This window comes from Scomber japonicus, chromosome 4, assembly GCF_027409825.1.
Source record: "Scomber japonicus isolate fScoJap1 chromosome 4, fScoJap1.pri, whole genome shotgun sequence".
NCBI classification, from domain to species: Eukaryota; Metazoa; Chordata; class Actinopteri; order Scombriformes; family Scombridae; genus Scomber; species Scomber japonicus.
Window position 1 is genome coordinate 566302 of NC_070581.1, and position 14006 is coordinate 580307.

The following is a 14006-nucleotide window of genomic DNA, read 5'->3' on the forward strand; positions in this document are numbered from 1 at the left end:
TTCTTCTATATGGAAAACACAACTACATCTGAAAATCAAGCATTTAATGTTCCTTTGCTAAAGCACTTTGTACAGAGTGGATTTAAATACGTTTCATGAGTTGTCTATAGCAGGGGTGTCAAACATGCAGCCCACGGGCCAGAACTGGCCCGCTAAAGGGTCCAATCCGGCCCACTTTCCTTCCTGTCTTCTTTTCCTTCCATCTGTCCTTCCTTTTTTCCTTTCTTCCTTCCCTCCCTCCATCTGCCCTTCCTCCCTTTCCTCCTCCTGTCCTTCCTCGCTTCCTTCCAAAGAGTGTATTTTTTAGGTTTTTAGATAATGTCACACAATATCATGTCCTATTTTATAACATAGCAATAATGATTTTATTGAGAATGAAAATTACAAGAACTTAATGAAACCATAAAACAATTTATAACACATCAAACTATTCATTTAACAAAAAGCCAAACATTTGTAGCATCTATACAAAAAAGTATAACGTTCAAAAATATTTTCATTATTGTACACTTTGGGTGACTTTAGGAAAAGTCATGAAATTTCAGAGTAAAAGACATGTGGGGTGTTTTTACAGCTTTTAAATGTATTGTGTTGAATTATATTCTGCTCAGGATGTAAGCAGCATACATTGTTTTTAATTACTTTTCTGTCATTTTCACACTTTGCAAAGTTATCCAGCGGGCCGGATTGGACCTTTTGGCGGGCCGGTTCTGGCCCACTGGCCGCGTGTTTGACACACCTGCTTTAGAGAGTTCTGTGGAGTTTGTGTGTGGTGGGAATTGAATATTAAGCGATAACTACGTTGTTTTTAAACGTGTAATAGTTCCTTTAAGAGCTAGAAAGCTAGTTAGCGTATATTAGCAACAATTAGGCAGCTAAGATAAGACGAGGACTCTTCAATGACCGCTACCACTGTAGTTATTTACAGTATTAAAGGAGTGACGATGTCTAATCACAGTGGGTGGCTTACCAAAGGTTGCCCTCTCTTATCCGACGTTGGCACAGTGACAATAACTTTAGACACTCAATAAGAGTTAGCCGTTAGCAAAGCAGCAGCTACCAATAAGTCAGAACTGATATGAACAACAGCAGTGTCATTGACTCACCGCCAAACACAACAGTTGAAGCTCTTCGTGGAGTTATGGACGCACTTCTGCTGAGTCCATGTTGATGTCAGGAGACGCTCATGTCTAGTCACAACCACCCAGGACAGGACAGCATGAAGTGCATGACGTTACCGTGAGCTGTCAGCCTGTGTCCTGACACTCACTAACACACATGATATCAACTAGGACAAAGTGGAAAAAACCAGGAACGTATTTAAAACTGGCACCAGTCAGCAGGGAAGTACACACTCAGCGTGTGTGTGCTGACGGACAGGACAAGGTTGTGATCCTACTTAGCTTACCACATAGCTACAACTAGCATCCGAAGGTTGAGTGCACACAACAGCCACAAACACAGCCAGTTCACGGTAGAACAAACTCAGAGGTGACACTAACCACGTTCGTTTTCATAGAAAACACAGTTAATCCTCCTCGAAAAAAAGGGATACTTGTTGTATTTCAAGTCTTCGGAGTTGTACGTCGCTGCATCATAAATAAACACACTTCCTATTAGCGTTGAACTTCCAACAACACACACTTCCTGTCACGTGACGAAAACAAACCCTTCCTCCCCGTGTTGCGTTAAGGTCAAACCGGGAAAACAGGCAGTTTTGGATTAAATCGTGAATTAAGATGCTCTGAAAATTGAACTGTTGATATTTACAAAAACTAAAATAGGTTTGAAAAGCAGGACTATTTTTCAGGGTTACTTACTTACTGACTGGTAAATCAGATATTTTTGACACGGCGATGAGCGGTATTTTCTGATGTATGTACTTTATGTCTTCGGCTGAAAGCTGTTCAGAACAGTGCTTTCTACATTGTACTTAGCATCTGATCTGATCAATTACACATGCCAAATGTAGTCACAAGCCAAAAGACAGAGACCTTAAACACAACATGACCACGTCTTCGACAGGTGCAGTTCGTGGTTCCTCCGCAGAGAGGCGCTGTGGTGCCGACACAGCAAGACCAGTATTCTTAACTCATGTGGTCCAGTATCACGACACAGGCTCACTTTTAACCGGGATAAATCACCATGGTAACTAATAGTGAACAGTGTACCTGCTCTGGAGCACGTTTTTTCATTACTGTCATATTAAAAAAAAAAAAGTTATTCTCCTCAAATGATGATATAGTCTAATTATTCATATTACAGAAGAAAAGTAGTAAATTGAACAAAGATTTTATACAAAAACACATTTTAATAGTTTTTTACAGCCTTAGATTGGAAAATCGAAAACATATGCGAAAACCAAGAGGTTTGGCTTTTTACCTGTGAACCTGCTATCTGGGTAAAATTGATGAATGTGTTTGAAAGAAGCGTCCTTACTACGTTATCAGCTACTGATTTGATAAGAGCCAGGCCTGATTCTGAATTATGTGATTCACAAAGTGATTCCAGACATTACATATTAGGAAGAGTGATGATATGTTTTTGAAAGAGTAGTCGCATGGATTTATTGTTATTACAGTGTATTACAATGAAAACCTCATTTTCCCTTTAAGACAGTGCATTGGAGAATCCAGAGCATGTTAACTTCAGGGGATTGGATCACAATCTGTCAACAGCCAATCAGATCATAAGTAGAATGATTTTACTTTTCCATGCTTTCTATTTCTAGTTTTAAAACAGAAGTTCTAGTGATGATTGTAGTTGCATTTTAATTGTGCAAAGTTTTGTTTCTCTCCTGAAGGGATTGCTGATACTCTCAGTACTTTTACACATTGTTGTCTGTCATTAGAATAATCCACACATTGGGATAAGCTCCCATCATTACAAATGTTGGTCAGTGGTTATACATTTGGGTCAGACAGACCTCATCAGGCATTACCTACCAGTGCTTTTCCTTTCTACTCTGCTTTGGTAGCAGTAACAGTGACATTACTTTATGTCTGCTTTAACTTTTATATGTGCATCACATATCCAGAAAAGTTTATCAAATAACAAAACATGCAAAAGATACATATACATAGGCCTACTATAATTAAGACATATATCCATATTCATTTACACTTACTTTAAGCTTTAGCTTTATCTTAGGGTTAATACGTTTAGGGGTAATATTTTGGAACTATTTCTCAAATTACATCTTCTATTGTAGTAATGTGATTATATTGTTACATTTCACCTTCATGAATATCACTGTGCTGTTGACATACTTGATATTTCCAGAGGGTATCACCATTTTAGTGAGTGTTGCTCATCATTAAAAGCCCAGCGGTAGCAGAGCTGCTTCATAACCAGCAGCTTTGTGCTTCTGCTTATCTAGTGGGGCCAACAGCAGGTTAATTGTCCAGCATTACCAGGGCAATATACCCTAGTTGAGTTGAGTTGAGTTGAGTTGAGTTGAGTTGAGTTGAGTTGAGTTGAGTTGAGCTGAGCTGAGCTGAGCTGAGCTGAGCTGAGTTGAGCTGAGCTGAGCTGAGCTGAGCTGAGCTGAGTTGAGTTGAGCTGAGCTGAGCTGAGTTGAGTTGAGTTGAGTTGAGCTGAGCTGAGCTGAGTTGAGTTGAGTTGAGCTGAGTTGAGTTGAGCTGAGTTGAGCTGAGTTGAGTTGAGCTGAGTTGAGCTGAGTTGAGTTGAGTTGAGTTGAGTTGAGTTGAGTTGAGTTTTGAATTTTGACCTGATGATGGCACTAGATGAAAATTTTAGGAATCACCAAAGTTATTACAATTCATCCCGAGGGGAGCATACATTAGTTTGTTAATTCTGGATGAGGTTATCTTCACAATAATAACAAAGGCAAATGAGGTAGGTGTGTTGGGGATTGTTAAGACCTGGCTCTTTGGGCACAACTAAGTAGGAGACACGGCATGTTGAAGACAGTTTATTTAATCAAATAAAAATCAACTAAATATTTGCAATATGGGTTGTGGATGTCAGTATAATCAGTAGTGTAATGTGCGTGTGAACACACCCGAGACGCATTGAGGATGTCATGAGATCCCCTTACAGTAGAAGCTGCAGCAGCTGAATGCCAGAACGAGAGTGCTACATTGCATCCAGACATAAATAACCTGGGAATTGACCGAGGCCCTCAGGTGTTCCAGGTCATCCCAGTGAGCCACCTGCAATGTGAACAAAGAGTCAGATGAACCACACAGCAACACGATGACTCAGCAGGGGTTATCACAGGAACCCTCCCAGCATGGACTACATTGAGAGTCCCATTTTCTGCTGTTGTTTCGTTCTCCACCGAGCTCAACAATATTCCTACTGTTTCCACACTGTAATACCGTTAAACTGCCACGTTTCCCATGAATATAGTCAGAATGACAGTGATGCTATGTCATTTATAATCAGAATCATATCAACATTATTTCATTATAAATCTGAGGACTGAAAACTGAGGTCATGTTTGGAGTTCACCTTGAAATATCTTGGTCCTGATCCAGCTGCTGTCAATAAACCGCATTTAAACAGGTTTGGATTTAAGGACTTGTTACTCTGACAGCAGTTCCAGATGAAGTCAGTTTATGAAAGCCAAAAAGTACTGACTCTCAAATGGTCAACATTCTAATGTGGATTGCCACATATGAAGAATGGGGCCCTGGTATGAGTGACCCTTCAGTTAGGATGTAAACAGTTTAGTGTAGGCTTGCATTTTTTCACAGTCTGTACAACAATACCCGCCCCCCATACATTCCCACATGTGCATTGAAACCAATTCTGCTCCTGTTCATTCCGGCCATTGAAAGATCTCTTCCTAACAGGCTTCCATTGGAAGTGATGATGAGGGACAAAATCCACACAATTTGCAAAATAGGTGCAGGAGTATAGTCCAAAGTTTATCAGATGAAGCAGATGTCTTTTTATGATGACATTCCCTCCATTGGCTTAGTATCTGTTGGATCACCTTCACAATCAGTCTAACATGTTTACCACTTGTCTCAGTGAGAAATAGTTGATAAACATTTCACATATTTGGCTGTTAAGGTGTGAAGTTACACACTGTAAAGAATATTTCTTATTAAAAATCCTTTACTACAAGTGTAAGCACTGTCTCTGATGGTGTTTTTTAAAGCTCTGTGTGTAATTACTGGCCTTCATGTGTGCGGTTGATCAGCTCTGCTAAATGTAGTGAGAACACTAATCCATCCAGACCACACTGTGTAATCTCTCTCACCACAGGATCTCTCTATCTGTCTGCCTGTCCTCTGTCACCTCCTCCTGTCTAACTTTAACACAGCTACAAATGCAAATTAACTATTGGCGAACCATCAGGGCTTGTTAATTGTATTACATGTGATACATTACATCACCCTCAATATATTGTTACCACAATGACAAAAATTGTCTCTGTTTCAAGTGAAAAAAAATATTTTTTGTTTGTTTAACCATGTTTGCACTTTTTCTACCCACCAAATGATTCTGTATTCTGTTTCATGACACTCTTCTTGTTATAGCAACTTTGTTACTTCATGAAACCTTTCTGTTTTGACACAAAATCTAAAGTATGGAACATTTCTTATTGTAATGACACACTTTAACAAATTCAGGCAATGAAATAATATGTTGGACAGTAAATATACAGCCCCTGGTAACAAGCAGAAAGGGATTTTTAACATAGCAGAAAAAAGCACTGACATATGGGTCAATGACATATAAGGGTTGGTAAACTAGTTTTAAAAGCAGCATCAGATTTGTTAAAATGTACATTTAGTAATTTTGTTGGTTTTATGTCATTTGAAATGACATTTGCACCATTTCTACTGAAAATGTCAAATGGTGTAACCACAAAAGATAAATATTCAATATTTTATCCACCTACAGTGTATTTAAGTGGAATAATACTAATAATGACTTCATTTAAAACAAAACTGAAATGTTTCATGATCTCCATGATTCTCCAGATGAAATGTAATATTTAGAACAAGTTTTTATGGTTACACCACTTAGACATGTTTGCCATAATCCTCTAATATATTCTCTCTAAATGGATTAAAAGCAGAAATTTGATGCTGGGTCCACAAAAAAAGAATGTGCAAGTTATTCATATGTTTATTTTCACATTTTAACCTCTTTAAATTTGACTAAACCACATGGACACAAAAACCCAGCCATTGACCCATATATGAATTTGTAGCAGTAAGTTACAGTATCAGCTCTCTGTCTTGTAGAGAGACGCTGCAAATGTCCCCTCTGGAGATCAATTGAGTCTTATATAATCAAAATATAGTCTGCTGTACTAGTACCTTAATTATTGTAGTTCACATTGTACTCATACGGTGCAGGTTCCATATTATATATATCACCTGGGGGCAAAGTGTTGAAACCATCAATTGTAGTTTGATGTGGGTAATGTATTTGGGATCTAGAGGTGAAAAAAATGCATACTGTACAACATGAGTGGCTGGGGCACAATGGGAAAAACAACAATTTCTAACAATCATTGAGAAATCTGCATAAAAGCTTTAAACTGACATCTGACTTTATAAGCTTGTTTTTTTAAATGAAATCCCTGAAATGATCCTTTCTGACCTCCTTTTAAATATTTACTCTTCATGTTTGTTTTTGCTGTTGCATTAATATCCAACAGTGCCCTTTGCCACTGCATGCTGCAAACAAAGAGCGTAATAAAACATGACAATCACACTCCAGTCCCCCTCACCCACCACTAGTCCTGGTGGATGTGAATCCCTCGCTACACTACTGCTGACTCTAATAAACCACAAGCCCATTGGCTGGCTCTTATGTCACCTCCCTACATAATCCAGGGCAGGCCCACTGTGGAAGGAAGGCCATCTGTTCCAGCTCACAGATTCACTACCAGGCATTCACATCTGTCAGAGCCAACACCATCACGTCATCCCATACACCCAGCAGCACCTGGAAGAGTTCTAATATCTTTCATCTAGCATCACACACACACACACACACACACACACACACACACACACACAAATAATAAATGAGGGTCCCAATGTGACTCGTTTCGAATATCTGCATGTTTAACAGAGTTTTTAAATATGGAGTTTCAGATATGTATTGCTTATTTATTATGTTTTGTTTTATTTGAAAATGTAACATATAACATTGGCTTTAATGAAAATGCCACCTTTTTTTTTTAAACCATAGTGCTCAAGATTCATCCATAAAAGCTTTGTCACAAGCAAATCAGCTGTTTAAAGCTGGAATCTGTGTGTAACAGCTGACTTGTGTAGATGTAGCGGAGCACAGAGCATTAATTACTGTAAGATCCTGACCGATCTGGTGTTAATGAAATTGCCGCAGCTGTGCATCAGGTGTAAATATGCACATACTCTCAATTTGAAGACACACTTATCATTATAAACATTGGAGAAAGCTGCATAAACTCACCCTTAAAAACAACTTTAGTGATCTTATAATATATCTCTCCCCTTCCCTCTGACGCTCACATTCATTTCTGCTCTGTTACATTCAAATACCAGTTTTGAGGAGCAGAAGTATGTTGGGCTGCGCTAAACATTTGGGGCTGAAGCAGAGGCAGCCCACAGGACCTACAGGACAGACCCAAAGCTTTGGCACTGCACGGCTGCTTTTCACTGTTGCTGAACATGAACATAAAGAAGAAGCAGCTAATGGAATTAGCTTAATTCTGAACATCAGCTTTCTGATGTCTGGTCAATTACAAATATTGAATGGGAAAAAATCCAACATATTTCATATATTAATGTCTAAACTGTGTTGATGGATGGTTGGTATAGACCCAGCTTACAAACTGCTGCTTTTCTTTCATGGCATCTCACTCACCTTTGTTAGCAGACTGTATACTGATTGGACGATGAACCCTCAACATCCCAGCTTCAACGTGAGCATCTGTGTTTGTCACCCCTTGTTTTTACAGTCATGAACCAGCTGTTGGCCCATGCCAACACTTGACTTGATGTTTCTTTCATCTTTCCTCTTCCAGGATGTTAATAAGTGTTGTTAGGATGCTGTCATGATGCCATCCGTATCTTGCCTAGGTCATTGCTGATTTGTATCCAAATAGTATGTGTATCAATGTTCCTCTTCCACCACACATCCTGCAGAATGGCCCCACCTGTGCAGATTCACTGGTTTGAAAGGTGTCGTAGTAGACACACCAAGAAAAGTAGTTCTGGCTTTCAGTTAACAGCCCCACAATGCAATGCACTATATGCTTTATTATGCATTTCATAAATGTACAATATACCATTGTAGGACTCTATAGCTGACAGTAATGATGTAAAAGGATTATGATTAAGAAGTGTCAATCTCAATATACTGCTCACTATTGTGTAAACTACTATTATCATACATGTTATGTAGGCCTACATGTAATCCAGCATAATGTATTCTTTCTGATCCCACCCCATATAGAAGTGTGGTACAGGTGGCCCCTGTGAGTAAGACCATGAACATGCCAAAAGTGTGCTACAATCACAAAACTTGATGATGGTGAACACATCATGGTATGGTCCAAGTCTGCAGTTCAGGGGGAGTTCATTTTTATTCAGCTTGTATGTCTGTAATTTATGTTGAATTGATTTCTTCCAGGAACCATTGTGCTTCTATTATATATTATATATTATATTATTATAATGTTTGACCTCCATAATACTTTATGTCAATAAATGAATCTCCCAATCAATTTAATCAATACCTGGACAAATAAAACTCACAGCATTCACATTTCAAAGCAAAACATCTTTATTACATATCTTCTGTTATCCTCTGTCACCCACAAAATGTCCTCATATTATTCTTCTATTTAATCTTCAGTAATCATGTCAAGTAAAGCCCTTTCAAATGTGGGATTACAAATCGATTCCACCATTCATTATTCCCAGTATAGACCAGTACTGAGCCCAAATACTTACCACTACCATTGGTCTTAAATCATTGCTCCTCTGACGAGGTTTACTTTATAGAAGAATGTTGTTCCCTTCAAGAGGGAAAACTATAGCATACTTAAGCTCATTTCCAGGATCTTATCAAGTATTGACACACAGTAGGAACATGACAGGGGGGGGGGGGTCACCTGGTGACGCTTGCCTGAGATGGAGATAACATAGGGTGCAGGTAGGAAGCAGGTCTTCAATCTTTGTTTCTGACCCATTGGTGGGGTAGCAGTCATAGACATGCTAACTGGATGTGACGTTAGCGTTAGTCTTACAGTGTTTTGTTAGAGCTATTTGTGTACCATAAAGGCTGATTTATGCGGTCTGCGGTGCCTCGATGCGTAGTTACATTTCTGGGGAGGTGCACGCCAGGGGATGGGGGTTCATGGCGATGCAGAGAGCTCTGCGTAGGTACGCCATCGTCTTGACGGCGACCCAACATAGAAGCATAAATCAACCTTAAGAGTCTGCTTGCTATGACACATTAGCTGAGCTAACAAACCAATGCTAACTGTGCAGTGGCAGGCTTGCCAGAAAGCATTAGACACAGGGAATGATGTTAACAGCTACACCAGTAAGCAAATACAGGGTATCATTCTTGCAAAGAACTTAGTCATCAAAATATAGACTGAAGAAAGTAAATGTGTTGTATTCTTGTGCTGGCATGGATTAGGGTGATGGTAGGAACTCCTGTGAAATGTTGAAAATCACAGCCCAAGACCTAATGATATTGAGGCCGAACTTGTTACTATGTCACACCCAACAGTTACATTAAATATGACATTATGTTTCCTGCTTAACAATTTGCTGTTGCAATTTAATCATCTATAAATGTAATTACATTAGAAATTTCTAAGAGGGTTGGTATAGAATATAATATTTGATGCCGTGAATACCATTTAAATATAATGTGGAAAAATATGGACATAGTGACTATGGGATACCAACAAGAACATTTTTGAGAAGACCCTCAAGCCTATTCTTCTAATTAATGGAGCAATTATTTTCTTTCTCTATCAAGAAACCCATTATAATAAATGAAATAGTTATTGAAGCTAGGGTCAGTTTTAGAAATATTGAGTCAAAGTCAGTCTCCCCAACCCCAATTATTTGTTTGAATTCTTTCAAGGATACTCCTGTAACACTTTATCTTACAGGTCCTTTAATTTTATACTAATTTCTAGGATGTTTTCTGAATAATTAGCAGGTCTCTTACAGTTTTTTTTACAGAGAGGGTGGTGCAATTTGATACAAAGTACAAGAAAAAAATGAAAAACATGTTAAGTTCATTATGTTTGGGTTGATAATTGTAAGTTTGTTAAATTCATAGTTTATCTTTTAATCAATAAATATACTGCAAAAATAATAATAATAATAATTACATTCTTAAGAAAGAGAGAAGATAAGAGAAGATCCAAGAGAAGATAATTATATATTATATAATATAAACTCAACACAACAATGAAAACTGAAGCGTCTCACAACTTCGTCTATTTTTCCAAAAAGAAATGGTACCACATTACATAGTCAATTCCAGGAAACCTCCTAAAACATTATTATGAAATTATGGACCTGGATAAAATAAAGATTTCACAACATGAAGCACTGAATGGTGTTTCAGCAGTCAGTTGCTAAAACCCAAAATTCCCTGAAAAAATGCAAAAGAGATGACCTGAGTGTCCTCAGTGATAGCTTTAGCCCTTGAGGGCACACATTCTAATGGAAAAAATACTGATGTTGACGTAATAAGTGGAGTGGTGAGTGAGTGATGATGTGGATTAGAATTTCATGACTGAAATTTTTTTCATGACTGAAATTCTTATAGACATTTTGAAGTCACTGGCTATGTGTCATCTTAAGGCACTTCTGCTTTAGCTTTTGGTGGCAGCTGCTTTGCTACAACCAATGTATGTTATGCTGTCTACCTGTGGCATTTCTTTACATGGACAATGCAAATGCAGTGCCTGTTCAGAATGGGCCTACTGCTTGGCCTGAATGCAGTTGATGTGAGTGTGTACTCTAATTGTAAATGCATGCAATGCAATGTTATTTTCTCATTTCAAGTAACCTAAAGGAAGGGCTGCATTTAAAAATAAAATGAAAAAAGAAAATAATGGATTGATCATAATGGGCTCTTAGAACATTCCTATTTCTGTGCCTTCAGTCCAGATTTGAATGGGTATGGGTTTAGGGTCCAAAGATGTGGTACTTCACTATCACCACAGTCTCAGAGACCATGAGACAAACTGGTTTTGAACTTCCTGTGAATTATTTGTTTCTGTTGTACACGTCATTGTTTACTGGGCTCATAGCACTTCCAAAACATAAGTGACCTATGCTCAAACATGTACTTGAATGCCTCTTGTGTAGTCACTTGCTGCTGATCTGCTACACGTGCTGCTAATGCTACAATTTAGTCTAGACCAGGGGACAGAGTGTCCATTCTTGTTTAAAAGCTCTGTTTTTGCTGTCTACTTTTTTCTTTTTAAAGCACTTTTCTCTGACTTGCATTACATCATCTTTAGTCTCTCACTGATATGCTGGAATTAGTCCGATTAATATGAAATGTATCATGTGTCCAAATTACACCAAATAAGCCATAAACCCACCAAGTGTGGAGTCAATCAGATGAATGGTTCAAGAGATACGCAAAGGACATACATACAGAGTCTTTCCGTTTCCCTTTAGTAGGTAAAGAGTGAGAAACACGGCAGTGAGAAACCAGGCAGCTACAATATGATGAAACCTGTCTATGCAGAGTTATTTAATATTAAGTAATTTCTTTTATAATTAATCCTATAATTATATGTCCCTCAGTATGGAATGACTTACACACTATGCAAAACATTTAATCAAATATGATTTGACACCAAACAAAGCATTACATTTTAGGGCGTTTTCAAACCAGTATTGTGTAGTTCAGTTGGTTTCCTCAGTTGGTATAATTAGTTTGGGCAAATCTGAACACAGCATTCGTACAAACCAAAACAAACGCACTAAGACCCTTCAGATTGAGTGGTCTCAGTAAATGAACAATACCCATTTCAATATGACAATGCAACTGTGCACCAGCCAGCTCCACAAGGAAATGCTTGTCCCAGTCTGATGTGGAAGAACTGGCCTGCACAGAGCCCTAACCTTAACCCCATCTAACACCTTTGAGATGAAGTGGAATTCTGACTTACAGCCAGGCCTGAGCTCACTAATGCTTTTTATGCAGAATGGGAACAAAGCTCTGCAACCAGGTTCCAGAATAATCTAATTTGTTGGATATAGTTTAGAACTATAGTTGTGTATAACTATATCCACAACCCTCCAGCACCCAGAAAACCATTCGGAAACCCAAAGTGAGGGGCATAAAGTTGTTGGTATTCATCCAAGAAGATGTAATGCGTTTGCATTCATCAAGGTTAGTGGCAAATGAAACATCAGAATCTCTGCCTGTTCACCAATATTTTTTTTGTGTATGACAAGATTAGTTAGACACTATATCTTGTGTATACTTTTTATCTCTTTTCTTTGTTGTACATCCAGGTGTGGAAACACAATTTCATTCTCCTGTGCATTCTTGTATAGTCTTGAATGAACATGATGTAGCCTGTGGTAGGCTTTGCCTTCAGAAGCAAACCTAATGCAAACTGGTGCATGTAGGTTCTGTGGGTAAGGCTCTGTGAGGAGGGAACGTCCAAATTTTCTGTTGCAAATTAGTTGGACTGGAAGTTTGATTGCTTCAGGCCATTACAGCAGGCATCTGTTCTAATCGAATCGTTACTAATTATGTAACGTTCAATGTTAACAGGACAGCAGTTACTGATGATACCTTTAAAGATTTCTCCTGACACCATTTAAGGTTCCCAGATTTAGTTTTAAATACTGTATATCTTGAGATTCAAAATGAAGCATTTGTTGCTGTACTGGAATATAATAAAATAACATGTAAAATAAAAGCTATGGTGTAAATTGAGAGTGTATGAACACAGAAAGATTGTTTTCAAATCCTGATAATTCTCTTTCAACAACCAATATGTTGTTGGCCAAGGCACATAGCCAACAGCTGTTCCTGTGCACCCTCTCAGTAGAGGTCTTGGGCAGTTCTGAACCTCAGAAAAACCCATGAAATGTAGCAGATTGTGCTCTCATGACTCAGACTTCAGATTACCCATACATTTGTAACTGAAATGCATTGCAGACTATGGGTCAAAGTATCAACCATTTTCTACAATTACTTTACATGCAAACCTCAGCTGCTTTGACTTTTTTTTTCTTCTATTGTGGCATGTTGTTTCTGTCGCTGATCAACAGCAAGAAAAAAAAAAGAGGAGAGATGTTGTTGATTGCCTAACATGACACAGTGACCATCTCCATCTCAAAAGATAAAAATATCCTGTGGTCTGACCCTGGCATAAGCCACAGGTCTTTTTTGGGTTGGGTCTTTATTGTCAGATATGTGAAGACCTTTACAGAATAGGACCAACTACAAAGGACTGTGCTTTTACCAGCCAGCTCCTACTGTGACTTCTTTCACTTGTTGGAGACATTATTTGTATTTCCCTGGCAATGCTTGCATGATCTTTTATTTCTTGTAGTCCAAGCACTACCTCACATGATTGTCCCTCTATCTCCATATAGAATAAATGTACCAATCTCATCTCATATGCATACATTTTATAAGAATGCCTTGATCACTGTGCAACGCTACAGAGCTTTTGTTTCTAACAAAAGCCATCACTGATCAGTATCTCTACATTTGTTTCTGTACACAGAAGTAGAAATCGCTACATTCAGTAAATGCAATATCTATTCACAATGATTCAAGAATAGCTGACATCTCCCAAACCATTGTGTGATTCTCAGGATAGCTCAAGTATGATCTTGGGTTTGACATGGTATGAGCTTTCTTGGTGTGGCATTTTCCTTTCATTTTTCACTCAACCCCTCATCCCTTGCTCTCATGTTTGGTCAAGCTTTATCCCAAGATACCAAGAGGACCTCTGAGCAAGAGTTTTTTTTGTGAAACACTTGCATTTGATGCAGTCCTTTTCCCTGCCCCCA

The 14006-nt window shown here is 38.4% G+C and overlaps 1 protein-coding gene across 2 annotated transcripts in view; it reads right to left on the bottom strand.

Moving 5' to 3' along the window:
* Positions 1-1538, bottom strand: part of vps13d (vacuolar protein sorting 13 homolog D) — a 78352-nt gene extending 76814 nt beyond the window's left edge. For both annotated transcript variants that reach the window (XM_053317039.1, XM_053317038.1), the window contains exon 1: positions 1107-1538. The gene's annotated coding sequence lies outside the window, so the exon portion shown is untranslated. The remainder of the gene's footprint in view (positions 1-1106) is intronic.
* Between the last annotated feature and the right edge of the window lie 12468 nt (positions 1539-14006).